This window comes from Myotis daubentonii, chromosome 11 (assembly GCF_963259705.1).
Source record: "Myotis daubentonii chromosome 11, mMyoDau2.1, whole genome shotgun sequence".
NCBI classification, from domain to species: Eukaryota; Metazoa; Chordata; class Mammalia; order Chiroptera; family Vespertilionidae; genus Myotis; species Myotis daubentonii.
The window spans coordinates 37,908,034-37,921,609 of NC_081850.1; the positions used below are offsets into that span (position 1 = coordinate 37,908,034).

At 45.6% G+C, this 13,576-nt stretch overlaps 1 protein-coding gene across 2 annotated transcripts in view; it reads left to right on the forward strand.

Moving 5' to 3' along the window:
- Positions 1–205: 205 nt before the first annotated feature.
- The window catches only part of TJP2 (tight junction protein 2), a 109,927-nt gene continuing 96,556 nt past the window's right edge, over positions 206–13,576 (forward strand). Inside the window, exon 1 of one of the 2 annotated variants that reach the window (XM_059656841.1) lies at positions 206–388. The gene's annotated coding sequence lies outside the window, so the exon portion shown is untranslated. Of the gene's footprint in view, positions 389–6,050; positions 6,134–13,576 lie in introns of those variants that run through there. The other variant, XM_059656839.1, reaches the window with a different exon arrangement.

Consider the following 13,576-nt stretch of genomic DNA (forward strand, 5'->3'; position numbering starts at 1 on the left):
GCGTCTCCTCCCTCCGTGTCTCGGGGAAGCAGGTGCCAGCCGCTGCCCACCCTCGAACCCTCTGAACCGCCGCTCTCTGGCTCGCCGCTGACCAACTCCCTCTGCCCCCAACTTGGATATATATTTTTATTTCTCCCAAACCTCCAAACAGGAAATAGCTTGAGTCACAATAATACACAGGAGCGGCCGCGGAGGCCAACTGCGCCCGCCCATTCCCGGGGCAGCCTCCTGCTCTCGGGCTCGGGCGAGGCGCCACGAGCGACGCGCGCGGAGCGCAGGGGACAGCAGCCCAGCAGCCGGCGCCGCGTGGGAGCGCGCCCCAGCGCAGACGGGAGCCACCCGCATCCTGCGCCCGACTCTGCCGCCCGCGGACGCCAGCCGCCTGCAGGCGAGTACCGCGCCCTCCTCCCTCTCCTTCCCCGGCCCCGAGCGCCCGCCGCGCGGCGGGAAAAGACCTGCCCCAGGCGCCGCAGCCCGGGCTCTGGCGACGCTGGGGGACCTTCCTCCTGCCCCAGCTTCGGTGAAGGAGGGGTTTGCGGGGTGTGGCGGGGCGCTTGCACTCTTGATCCGTCGTGTGGACGGAGGTAAGGGGCAGCGCGAGTGAATGCGAGGTCATGTCTGCCCGTCCCCTCCCCTCCCCACTCCCATTTCCTTGAGCTCTTCTTGATTGAGGAGTGGGTTTTTTTCCTTCCTGGGGGGATGCTTGGCTGACTTTTGCTTCCCCATGCCCCCGGGGGACGACGGCGTATTATAGGGTTTGTCTGGGGAGCCGTTTGGAAGTGGGTTTGAGCACGTACCTGAGGCGACGACAAGTACCTGGGGGCCACTTTCTGTTTCCTACCTGGCCTTGCGCCATCTCCTCCAAGGGATGGGAGCGGTCTCGCTTCCTGTTGAGCTTCTCTGGAACCCCGTTTAAAGGCCTCTGAGTTTCTGTTGGCACTGCCAGCCTTTGCGGTGTTATCTGGAAGGGGCAGGAGCGGGTGCCTTGGATTTACGGGCGCCCAGGGTTAGTTGGAAGCAGGTAAGGCCGCCTGAGCTGCCAGCCCGCGGGGCCGGGGCACTGCGCACCTGGGAATCGCACTGCAGCCCCGGCCGCCGGCGGAGCGGGGGTCTGTGCCCCCTGCCCCGCAGAACTTTGGAGAACCTGTTTCCTTTATTTATTTGTTTATTTGCACTTTCTGACTCATTTGTAAGGGAGGGGCCGAGTTTGTCCACACGCTGGGCGTTGTCCGTTTTCTAGGGCTGCATTGCAAGGTTCTGCTATAGGGAACTCAGTCCAAACGGAGTTGGAAGTCTTTATGTTGGATAAAGGCCACTGAATTCCAGGCATACTTCGAGCTGGGGAAGGGCCTTTTCAAGACTGTTTTGAAGTCGGCTGGAGGGCTTTCTGCAGAGCTGCGTCTCTCCTCAGTCACTTCTTATCGCCAGTAGCTGCTTCCTAGTCCCCGGGGTGGGTGGGTGGGTGGGTACTCTTGGAAACCCTCTTCAGTCAGGTCTTCTAGCCAAGTTTCTCAACGCATTTTACGAACGGTGATTGGTTGGTAAGTGAAGTCTTTAGCCAATTGGCTTGCAAGATCAGCTCCTCTGTGCTTCCCTGTGAGAGGACCTGGTGCTAGATTTAGACTGATAGGGTGGCCTGCCCGGGGACCTGCTGCTTCCAGTGAGGTCCGCAGCCCAGCAGCGGCATCATCTGGGGACCTGCTAAAATACAGGCTCTGAGGCCCCACCCTGACCTGCTGAATCAAGATCCATACGGGATCGTTGGCATGTTCATGTTTCACCAGTCTGAGTTTTCTTTCCGGGGTAAGGAAGTGATTTTACAATGCATTTCATCTAGTCCTGCATTTGAACCGGCTCCTTGCAGGATTTGGACCTGTGGTTAGCATACTAGCTTGTGAGTTTTTTGTTTCTCAATATTTTTATTGTTTTTTTTCTGGTATGATTAGGATAAAATATACAGTGGGGCCTTGACTTACGAGTGTCCCGACTAACGAGTTTTTTGAAATACCAGCTGTCTCTTGGCCGATTTTTTGCATTGAGTTGATAGAGTAACTTGAGTTAACGAGCTCCTTAACAAGCTCAGAAGGAATTAAACTCGTAAGTCAAGGCCCCACTGTACACAACATAAAAGTTACCATTTGCCCTAACCGGTTTGGCTCAGTGGATAGAGTGTCGGCCTGAGGACTGAAAGGTCCCGGGTTCGATTCTGGTCAAGGGCATATACCTTGGTTGTGGGCACATCCCCAGTGGGGGGTGTGCAGGTGGCAGCTGATGGATGTTTCTCTCTCATCGATGTTTCTAACTCTCCCTCTCCCTTTCTCTCTGTAAAAATTAAATAAAATATATTTTAAAAAAAAGTTACCATTTTAACCATTTTGAAGTGTACAGTTCAATGGCACTAAGTACATTCACAATGTTGAGCAACCATCACCACTGTCCGTTTTCAGAACTTTTGCATCAAGACAAGGAGAAACTCTGTCCCCGTTAAACAACACCCCACGCCCCCTTCTCCCCAGCCCCTGAGCTTCTGGAGACTGCTAATATTTTTCATAGGGCACAGAAAAGGTTGACTAGGAATGTAAAGCAAAAGTAAAACCATGTTCACAGAGAATATAAACAAACATTTGGCGATCCCTTCGTCACTGGCCTGGGCAAGGCAGCTGGTTCCAGGTTCTTAGAGTGCACGTGCTTTCTTTGAATAGTGACAGCCCTGACCGCGAGGGTTTCTCTTTTGGTTTGTCTGGAAAGGACTGGAGCAACCCAGGGTTGAAACGGCACTAAGCTTTTAACTGGCTATCTTTGGCCTGTTTATATTGGGTTTAGTTTTTTTGTTTTTGTTTTTGTGTGTGTGTGTGTGTGTGTGTGTGTGTGTTTTAAATAATAAAACTCATTTTTGAAAGCAGTCAGAATAAACCCTAAGAAAAAACGTTGTTGCTTGGTATATAGGAGGAGGGATAGCAAGACTTCAGAAAGATTTGAAATAATTGTCTAAAATCCCCCAGACTATTTTGTTTCTGCTTTAGTGGTAAATTAGTCTAATGGTCCAACCTCATTATTTCTCATTGTAAAAACTGTTTGTATAAATTAGAAAAACCTTGTAATAATGAAAGTCATCTGCTTGCACCTGCTTAAAATTGTCCAGCTTTGTGGTTTGGTGAGACCATGAATGTGAGTGGGTGAACTAATAAAGATGGTTGGTTTTAGGATCCAAGAGAGTCATTGTTACAGATCAGGAATGCGGTTTGGAATCCATAAACTATCCAGGGATATTGGAAAGATCTAATAAATAGCCAAATAGTGGCCGATTCTTCAAATTGTTCCCGGATTATTTTTTCTCTAAGACCCTGGACTTTTCTTGTAGTACGACTTTCATCACAGTGAACCTATCAGCTTGTAGGAAGGAACTTTGATTGAAAAGGCCCTGTGAACGATGAATGAAGATCATTCAAATGGGCAAGACTTGGCAGAAAATTCTCCCATTTTGGGAGATTCTTGCATTCCCAGAATTTCAGATTGTTATTTCCTTTTCATTCTAGTAAGGCAAAAGAGAAAAGATTTCCCCTCGTTCACTATATTTTCTTCCAAAATATCAATCTCATTCAGTGTTTCATTTGGTGAACAAGTACACACTCATTCACACACACTCAACTAAGATATTGGAAAATTAATCTGGAGACACAAGAGAACACAAATTTTATATTAAACCTGAAATAAATTAATAATGAAGTCTTCCTTAAAATCAGGTAGTCATTGTTTCAGGTTTGGCAAATCCAGTCAACACCATTCTCAAGATCTGAGGTTTAGAATTCCCAGAAGAACCCCCTGGTCTCCATAGGAGAGATCAGGTATCAGGCTATTTCATTTTAGCACCCATGAACATTTGTTGAGTGCCTATTGTGAACTGAGTATTTTCAGATATATTCTGATTAAATTTTTACAATGACAGTGGGAGAAGTATTTCTTTCCCCCCTCATTTTACAGATGAGAAAACTGATGCCAACCTGCGTCTTCCTACTTTAGACCATGGTTCTTTCCATGTAGAATATTACCAGTAAGTCTCTGCCTACTGATTGATGCCTGAGAATCTACGTATTCATTAATATCTTTTGAAACATCAGATACTGCATGCACTAGGCCCTGAGGCACATAAGAAGACGAGCCCAAACTGAAATTCCAAAAGAACAAAGAGTTCTTTCCCTGTTACCACAAGATTTCTGATGAGTGTTCAGTTAGATTATACTTGGCTTGAATGTAGCATAAATGTTCATCTCCTAGAAAAATAAGGCAGTCTCCACATTGTGATTGGTCGGCTGTGCCATCTCTGCATATTGTCTTGATAGTATCTACGTGGCACCCTGAGATGCTATGCAATGTAGAAGTAAGGGCACAGGAAGAACTGACATCTACCCTGACCAGCCAACTGAGAGAGGGAGTAAACCTCATAAATGTGGAGCTACCACATCCCGGAGTATAAAATTAGGGGAAGATAATTATCTTCCTCTAAGATTATATCAAGGACTCAAAAGGACCTTATTTGTAAAAGAGCTTGTAAATTGTCAAGTGATAATAAAAAGCTATCTTTATCATCATTTGGGAGAAATTTACAGTGCAAAGGAGACAGAAAAACTCCCAATTTGAGGTTCTTAACACTCTTTAGTTAACTGAATTTGTTTGCAATTCTCTTCTAGATTTAGGCCGTTTAAAGAAACACACAATTGGCCTTGCTGGTTTGGCTCAGTGTTTAGAACGTTGTTCCATAGACTGAAGGGTTCCGGTTTTGATTCTGGTCAAGGGAATATACCTAGGTGGGTATGGGAGGCAACCAGTCGATGTGTCTCTCTCACATCAGTGTTTCTCTCTGTCTCTCCCCCTCCTTTCCACTCTCTCTAAAAATCAATGGAAAATATCCTCGTGTGAGGATTAGAAAAACTAGAAACACAATGGTATTGAGATGTAATTCACTTACCATGCAATTTACCTATTTAAAGTGTACAATGTATTGGTTTTGAGCAGAGGTCCTCAAACTTTTTAAACAGGGGGCTAGTTCACTGTCCCTCAGACATTCCACACATACACACTGCGGGCCCGGGACGAGTCGGCTGCTAAGTAGGACAGGCAGCGGTGGCAAAAACACCCGGCGGGCCGCATGTGGCCTGCAGGCCGTAGTTTGAGGACCCCTGGTTTTGAGTATATTTACAGAGTTGTGCAGTCATTACCACAATCAATTTTAGGACATCTTTATTGTCCTAAAAAGAACAGAACTCCTCCATAAACCCCTTCCACCATTTGGCTGACAAATCCCTATTTCCTGCATCCCCCACCCTAAGCAACCACCAATCTACTTTCTGTCGATAGATTTGCCTATCCTGGACATCCTATATAATAAAAGCCTAATATGCTAAGTGTTCAGTCACCCAGTCGGCCGTTCAACCAATCAAAGCATAATATGCTAATGCTATACTAAGGCCACTTAACTGCTTGCTATGACATGCACTGACCACCAGGGGGCAGATGCTTCAGCTGGTAAGTTAGCTTGCTGCTGGGGTCTGGCTTATTGGGACTGAGTGAGACGGGCCGGACACACCCTGAAGCCCTCCCGTGGTCCCTCTCCAGCTGGCCAACCTCCCATATCCCTCCCTGGCCCTGATTGTGTACCAGTGGGTTCCTTCGGCCTGACCTGTGCCCTCTTGCAATCCGGGCCAAGGGACCCCTCCCCAGAGTGCACAAATTTCATGCACTGGGCCTCTAGTATCCTATAAATGGAATTATACATGTAGTCCTGTATATCTGGCTTCTTTAACTTAACATAATGTTTTCAAGGTTTATTTATATTGTTGCATGTATCTGTGCTTTATTCTTTTTTTCAATCCAATAATATTCCATTGTGTGTGTGTGTGTATATATATCACATTTTTTTATTCACCTCTTTATGGACATTTGGGTTGTTTCTATTTTTTGGCTATTATGATTGGCCCTTGTGTGAGCATTCATGTACAAGCTATGTGGACATATGTTTTTATTTCTTTTGGGTACATGCCTACAGGTGGACACCATATGATGGCTCTATAACATTTTCTGGAACTGTCAGACTGTTTTCCAAAGTGGCTGCACCAGTTTACAGTCCCACCAGCAAGTATGAAGTTTCCAGTTTCTCCACATTCTCATCAATACTTACTGTCTGTTTTTATTTTAGCCATCCTAGTTGGTGTGAAGTGATTTTGAGTCATACTTCTCTGATGGCTACTGATGTTGAACATTTTTTCATGTGCTTATTTATTAGGCCATTCTGTGTTGATTTTTAAAAATTCTTTTCTAAGGAAAAGACTAAATAAAGAGGAAATCAGTTTCGAATAGATTCCCAAGTTCCAATGCTTTAGAAGAATACTAAATATGTAAATTGAGTCCATTGCTCTTTTGATATTTATTTCAGTTTGCTAGCTGTGCAGGCCTCACCTTCCCATCACTCACAGAGGTCACATTACCAGGTTCTGGGATGTGCAGTTTGGGGCCAAGGGGTCACGTGTGGACTTTCCTTCATAAGACAGTCCGAGGCCACAGTCCTGGAGTCCTGACTGACCACTCTGCTCCTCTTGCCTGTCACTGCTAATCATCAGCAACCTGGAGCCAAGCCGAGCTTTGTAAACCAGAAGCCAGAGCCCTTTGTGCAAGCAGTGACCGCCGAGTTTTAGTCTTCCTCCTCTCCCACGGTTGCCTGCCTGGCTTAATAGCTTTAATATCTGTGCTGTCCCGTGTCTAGTCTCCTTAGCATAACTTGTATAAGCCGATTCCGAGAGTGGGTGCTGACAGTTATGAAGGTCAGGTTTGCTACAGAAAAGAAATCCAAGAAGGGCGGTGGCCCCCTGCTGTTGGGACCTCTGAAGTTTATTTCACTCTTGGTGTGGTTTCACAAAGTTGGGGCAAACAGCCCCACATTTTATTGTATCTTATATTCTATTTCAAAGGAATCCCCATTGTACCTGAGGATGTAAGGCATTTCTCTGGGTTTTGGAGAAAGGGCAAAGCCTGCCCCTGGGTGTTCTCTGTTAGCCTTTGGGGGCACCTGTTATTAGCAGAGGGAAAGGGTTTAATACTTGCGGTTGTAAACTAATTGCCCGGCTCTGCCTGGGACTTGCTGGTGTCAGGAGCTGAGGAGCCACTGCCTACTTTAAATATGTTTAAATATGTTTTTATTTATTTCAGAGAGGAAGGGAGAGGGATAAAGAGATAGAAACATCAATGAGAGAGAAACATCATGCATGCCTCCTACTGGGGATGGAGCCTGCAACCCAGGCATGTGCCCTGACCAACTGCGAACTGAACTAGTGACCTCTTAGTTCAAGGGTCGACTCTCAACCACTGAGCCACACCGGCCGGGCTGTGGCTGGCTACTTTAGACTCTCGTGTTGTCCCCAATCCCTCTCAGCCGGTTGCATACTTTTCCATTCCTGCCTGGCCCCTGGAGGCCCTGGGAGTGAGTCTCTGGTTGTTGGACAGGATTGGACAGACAAGCAAAGCAGTATTTCAGCATCCTGCTTCTGTGGAGACACAGTGTCTGGGAGCCCTAACACCACCCTCAGTTTCGATGATTCTCCAGGGGTTCTCAACCTTCCTAATGCTGCGACCCTTTAATACAGTTCCTCATGTTGTGGTGACCCCCAACCATAAAATTATTTTTGTTGCTACTTCATAACTGTAATTTTGCTACTGTTATGAATCGTCATGTAAATATCTGATATGCAGGATGTATTTTCAGGGGTCGCGACCCACAGGTTGAGAACCGCTGCTAGGGGGACCCGCAGGACTTAGCATGAAGTTTGTACTCACCACTGTGATTATCACGGTGAATTCAGCAAAGGGAAAAGCACACTGAGTGAAATCCGAGGAAACCGGGCGCAAGCTCCCAGCGTCCTCCCCTAGTGGACTCCTATAGGGCCTGCTTAATTCCAACAGCAACGCGTTATGGGAACGCGTGTGAAATGTTGTCAACCAGGGAAGTTCATGAAGACGCAGTGCCTAGGGTTCTGGGGACTTACTACTTTGGCATCCTCTGTGTAGTACGTTACAAAAGTTCAGACTCCCAGGACGAAAGCAGGTGTTTATCATAAACTGCATTATTTGTGCAAATAGTTTAGGGTCAGTGAGCCACACTTATCAGTCCTGGGAATGGTGGGAACCTTCTCCAAATCCAAATTCCCAGATGCCAGCCTACCTTGTAAGCAGGCCTTTCAAAGGATGTTATTTTTTGTGTGTGTGCCCAGATGGGGATGGGGAGGGGATAGGAAGTGAGGCTGTTGCTTCAGTTTTCCTCCCTCTGACCAAAGCTGGAGAGGGCAGACATGCCTTGGGTTTGGCACTCAGATAGATCGATCTTGGTTTCAGGAAGGGTGGCATTCCTTTATTACAGGGACAGAGAAGAAGGGCGAGAGTACGCGTCGGCAGAGTTCAAAGGCCTGCTCATTCATGCATTCATGCACTGTGGGTGCCTGTACTCTGCCAGGCACCGTGCTAGGTGCTAGGGATGCAGTGGTGAGCAGAGCAAAGCCTCTGCCCTCACGAGACCCACGTGCTCCAGGGCGACAAATAAGTAAAGAGGCAATTACACTTCCCTGTGAGGAGGGCATGCTAAGGGCCACGGGCACCAGGCTTAGTAGGTGTGAGCAGGCATGGATTTCGTAACCTGGGTAGGAATCATACCTCCACTACTTGTTACCTGTGTGGCCCCAAGCAGAATACCTTAGTTACTTGGTGCCTGAGTTGCCTCATCTGAAAACAGGGAGAATTTACATCCATCTCGTAAGGTTAATGTGAGAACTAAAGAAGGTAATGCGTGTAGAACGCTTACCTCAGTGGCTGGCACAGTGGGCAAGTTCACTAAATAAGGTTTGGTGACATCTAGGAAGGGTGTGTTAGCCAGAGGGAATGACATCTGCCATACCCCCCGCTCTGTGCAGAGCCTAATGTCACAAGACATCCCTGCCTCCCTCCGGCCCTGCACTGCCTTCCTGCCGGCTAGCTCTGCTTACTGGTCCGAGAACGCTGTTCGCTGTTTTCGCTTTTTTGGGTCTTAACAAAATGTTTCCCTCTTCCTAAGAGGCCTCAGATCCTTTTGTCAGCCTAGGACAGTGGTCGGCAAAATCATTAGTCAACAGAGCCAAATATCAACAGTACAACGATTGAAATTTCTTTTGAGAGCCAATTTTTTTAAACTTAAATGATATAGGTAGGTACATTGTTATTAACTTAATTAGGGTACTCCTAAGGCTTAGGAAGAGCCACACTCAAGGGGCCAAAGAGCCACATGTGGCTCGCGAGCCGCAGGTTGCCCACCACAGGCCTAGGAAATGTTTATTCATATTATTGAGATCTAACTCAAGTGCCTCCTCTGTGAAGGCTTTTCCATGCTAAGATCCTCACACAGAATTGTCCTCTCTCTCCTTTGTCACATTCCTGTTCCACAGTCACTCACATCTCTGTGCTGGGTTGCAGTTAGTTGTCACCCCCTTAGACAGGGTGATTCTCTTGGGCAGAGATGGTTTGTATTATTTGTATGTCCAGTGTCAATCAGGGTGCTTGATAGGGAGGAACTCAGTGGTTGTCCAGGGAGGGGAGGAATGGATGAGTGTGAGGTTGGAGTAGAAAGAAAAGTGAACAGGAAATGGATGCAGTGTCAGCAGAAGAGGTCTCTGCCTTCAGAACAGAGCTTACAGTCTAGAGAAGAAGATGGGTGCTAAATAGCTAAACACAAACATATAATTAGATACTGAGAAGTGACTCAAGGAAGACAGTCTGGTCCAGCAGCAGGTGCAAGGGGAGCTGGAACAGAGACATGAAAGGTCCAAATGTCGATGCCCTGGGCAGTGTGCGGTTATCTTCTGGAGGCTGGAAGGACTGGGCAGGCGGGAAGCCACACCAGGAGTCTTTCAGGTGGGGCTAGGAAGGCGGATCAAAGGTTACCATACCTCAGTTGCCAAAGGGCACGGACCACGAGGAGATCTAAGTGGACACTTGGAAGGTCAAAGTGGTCCACTTGGGAGCATGGAACTCTGGGGTTTTGCATATACTCATTATTTTGATTCTCTCACAACCTTAACAAGCAGGTGCTATTATTACCCCCTGTTTACTGATGAGGAGACTGAGGCCCTGGTGAGATTAAAAGCCTTGCCCAGGTCACACAGCTAAGTAAGTGTGGAGCTGGGATTCAGATGCAGGCGTCGATTCTGGAGTGCAGGAGCTTAGCCACCTTGCTGATTTAATTATGAAGCAAACCCTAATATTATTGGGTGTCTATTATATGCTGGTCCGTGAGCCAGGAGAGACACTAGAAATACGAAGATAAATATGACATCATACCTACCACTTAGGTCATCAAAGAATACCGAGAGAGACAGATCTGTAAAAACATGATTTTTTGAAATCAGTTAAAATTGATTGAGACTAACAAACTCTTTACCTTTCTTTTAACTATAGTGTATTGAACCATTGGCAGAGGGAAGTGTTTTGCTATTTCAAATGTGTCTGGTGGCTGAAGTGCTCACAAAAAAAGATATTGTTTAGGGACTAGTGGGCTGACTCATTAAGTTAAAATTTACTATATATTTTTATAAGAACATAATAGAATGAGAATAAGTGATGGTAACAGGTGTCCTAAAATATATAATACTATCAAGATGTACTTTGAGAAAAAATAGAACCATTTATATAAGACAGAATTTTTTAAACTGAAAATAAATATATCTAATTTAGAAATATTTTATAGGAGAATGTAAAACAAAATGACTTAAAGCCTGTGGCATTTCAGGACCTTGACCATTCAGGGACTCCAGGAGGTAACTCACTTTCATTTTCTGGATGGGGGTTGTCGAGGGACAAACCCAGCCTATGAGGGGGAAGATAGAAGGACAGTGACCCATTGGTGGGAAGCCAGCTTGGTGATGGTAGTGGTAGGGCCTCCTGGAGAAAGAATCTTTTGCCACAAACTCCACATTTGGACCCACTGAAAACAGCAGATTTGGGAGCCAGGAGGAGAAGGAAGAGAAAGCCTGCAGCCAGGAGGAGGGGGTCTGAGGGCAGGGATATGACACCTCCTGTCTCAGAGGAAGCAACACCCCCTGCCCAGGGGTCAGGGAGCAAATGCTCTGTGTGGGTCATCAGATGCAGGAGCACCCACTCTGGAAGGCCCTAGAACAGAATCGTAGCTCCAATATTGACCCTGCCTCTCAGGGGCTGTATGATCTGGGGCAGGCTTCTCAACTCTGAGCCTTCGTTTCCTCCTTGTAAAAAGGGCTCATTCCTGTTGCCTTCTCCCTGAATTGGTGCGGCTCGAGTGTCGTTGCTCTTTCGGTTAGTCGTTGTCTCAGATCTGCAGCCTCTGTGCTCAGAAGGGGAAGGTTCTGTCCAGCCTCCCACACTCTGTCTAAATCAATGATCATGCGGTCTTTTTTTAAGGGATGAATCTGGCTTTGAGAAGAAGAGTGGGTCTTTCCTGCTGTTCTTCAAGGTCTTTGCATCTCTTTCTGTGGGTTTCCAGATCCTCACAATCACAGCTCATGTTGTTTTTTTTAATTTAAGCTTTTAATTATGGTTGATATTAAATATTTTATATTAGTTTCAGGTGTACAGCATAGTGATTAGACAGTTATATAACTTTTACCAAGTCATCTCCCGATAATGTTAGTACCCACCTGGCAAACATACAGTTATTACAATATTATTGACTATATTTCCTATGCTGTACTTTATCTTCTCTTGACTGTTCTGTAACTATCAATTTGTACTTCTTTTTAATGTATTGCTGGATTTAGTTTGCTAACATTTTGATGAGGATTTTTGTATCAATGTTCATCGAGGATATTGGCCTATAATTTTTTCACTTTTTAGTGTCTTTATCTGGATTTAGAATTAAAATAATGCTGGCCTTGTAAAATGAGCTTGGGAGTCTTCCCTCCTCTTGGATTTTTTTGAATAGTTTGAGAGAGATAGATGTTAGTTCTTTGAATATTTAGTAAAATTCACCTGTGGAGTCATCTGGTCCAGGATTTTTGTTTATTGGAATTATTTTGATTACTGCTTCAACTTTATTAGTTGTAATCAGTCTGTTCAGATTTTCTGCTTTGGTTTTTTTATTCAGTTTGAGAAGATTGTATGTTTCTAGGAATTTATTCATTTCTTCCAGATTGTCCAGTCTGTTGTTCGTAATAATTTTTGCTTTTAATTATTCTGTAACAGAGGTTAAAATCTGGGAAAATTGTAAGGGAGAATCTCCCCAGTTGGTGGGTACCACCTGAACTGAGTCCCAAGATTCTATGTTCCCCTCTTTTTAAAGGTTTCTGTCAGTCACTCTCGCCCCGTGGGTCTCTCTACCCCTCAGTCAGTCTGTTTTCCAATCTTTGTTTTTCCTACAAAACCACTCAGCCTTGGACTTGTCTGGTTCTTTTGCTGTGTTAAAGGAAGTTGTAACAGCAAAGGAGAGTTAAGTCTGTAATTGTACCCTGTTCTTGCCTGTAGAGAAGTGAGGATTGAGGAAGAATTCTTGAAGAGGTATTGGGAGCAGAAGGACAGGTGGGAGAGGTGGAAGGGAGGGAAGAGATGAGGAAATGACATCCATTGATGCATATACATCACCTCATTTGTTATTAAAATCACCCAAGTGGTGTGGTCTTATTCCGCTTGTATGGCAAATGAAATAGGTTCTGAAGGGTCAAGTAACTTGTTCAAAGTCACAAGGTTTTAAGCAGCAGCAGTAGGATGCAAATCAAGCCTTCCAGTTGTCTTTCCTTATGTCATGCATGGAGTTGGTATGATTGGGCACCACCATAACGGGTGAGGGTGGCTTCAAGGTCTCATGCCAGGAGAACTAGAAGGAGGATGCAAGAAACAGGAAAAGGCAAGAGGCGTCCGCTGCTGGGGCTGGGCAGGGGTTATTTCAGAGAGCTACTGTGTTCTGTGGGATGAGAGGCTTGGAGTGGCGCATTATGTCGCATCCAGTTCAAGGTAATGTTTAAACCCAATAGTGAGTGCGTTCGGAGGATGACTGTGAGGAGAAGGGGCAGTTCGGGCTACGGGGCCTGAATCCAGAAGAGCCACAACTAATCTTCTTGAACTCTTTAATAATTCTTCTGTATAATGTAACCTGTATGTTGGTTTTTTAAGAGCTCTGGTCACCAGAGTCGCAAATATGTAAATATAGACTATGCATGGCGATATTAAGCAGGGGAGTGAAATGACTTGCGTAAAGTTATCTGGTATTTGTAATAGAACTTAAAAAAGAAAGAAAGAATGAGGAAGAGCTGCTTCCCTGGCTCTCCTACTTTTAGTGAGGCTTTTTCCAGCTCCCTGAAAAGCAGACCACACCCTGTAAAACAGCCTGTTTGTGGCATTAGTTCATTTCCATTTATATACTTCTAGAGCACAGGAGCAGTTAAAATACCCAGTGGAGAAGGCTGCCCATTGTGTTTCTCCAGCAGAAATAAAGTAGAACTAACCCATTCAAAGGGAACGTCAGCCTGGCCTGTGAATTTTTACATTCAAGTTGAATCATTCAGAAACAGATCTTGAGCATCCTGGCAAGAAAGACATT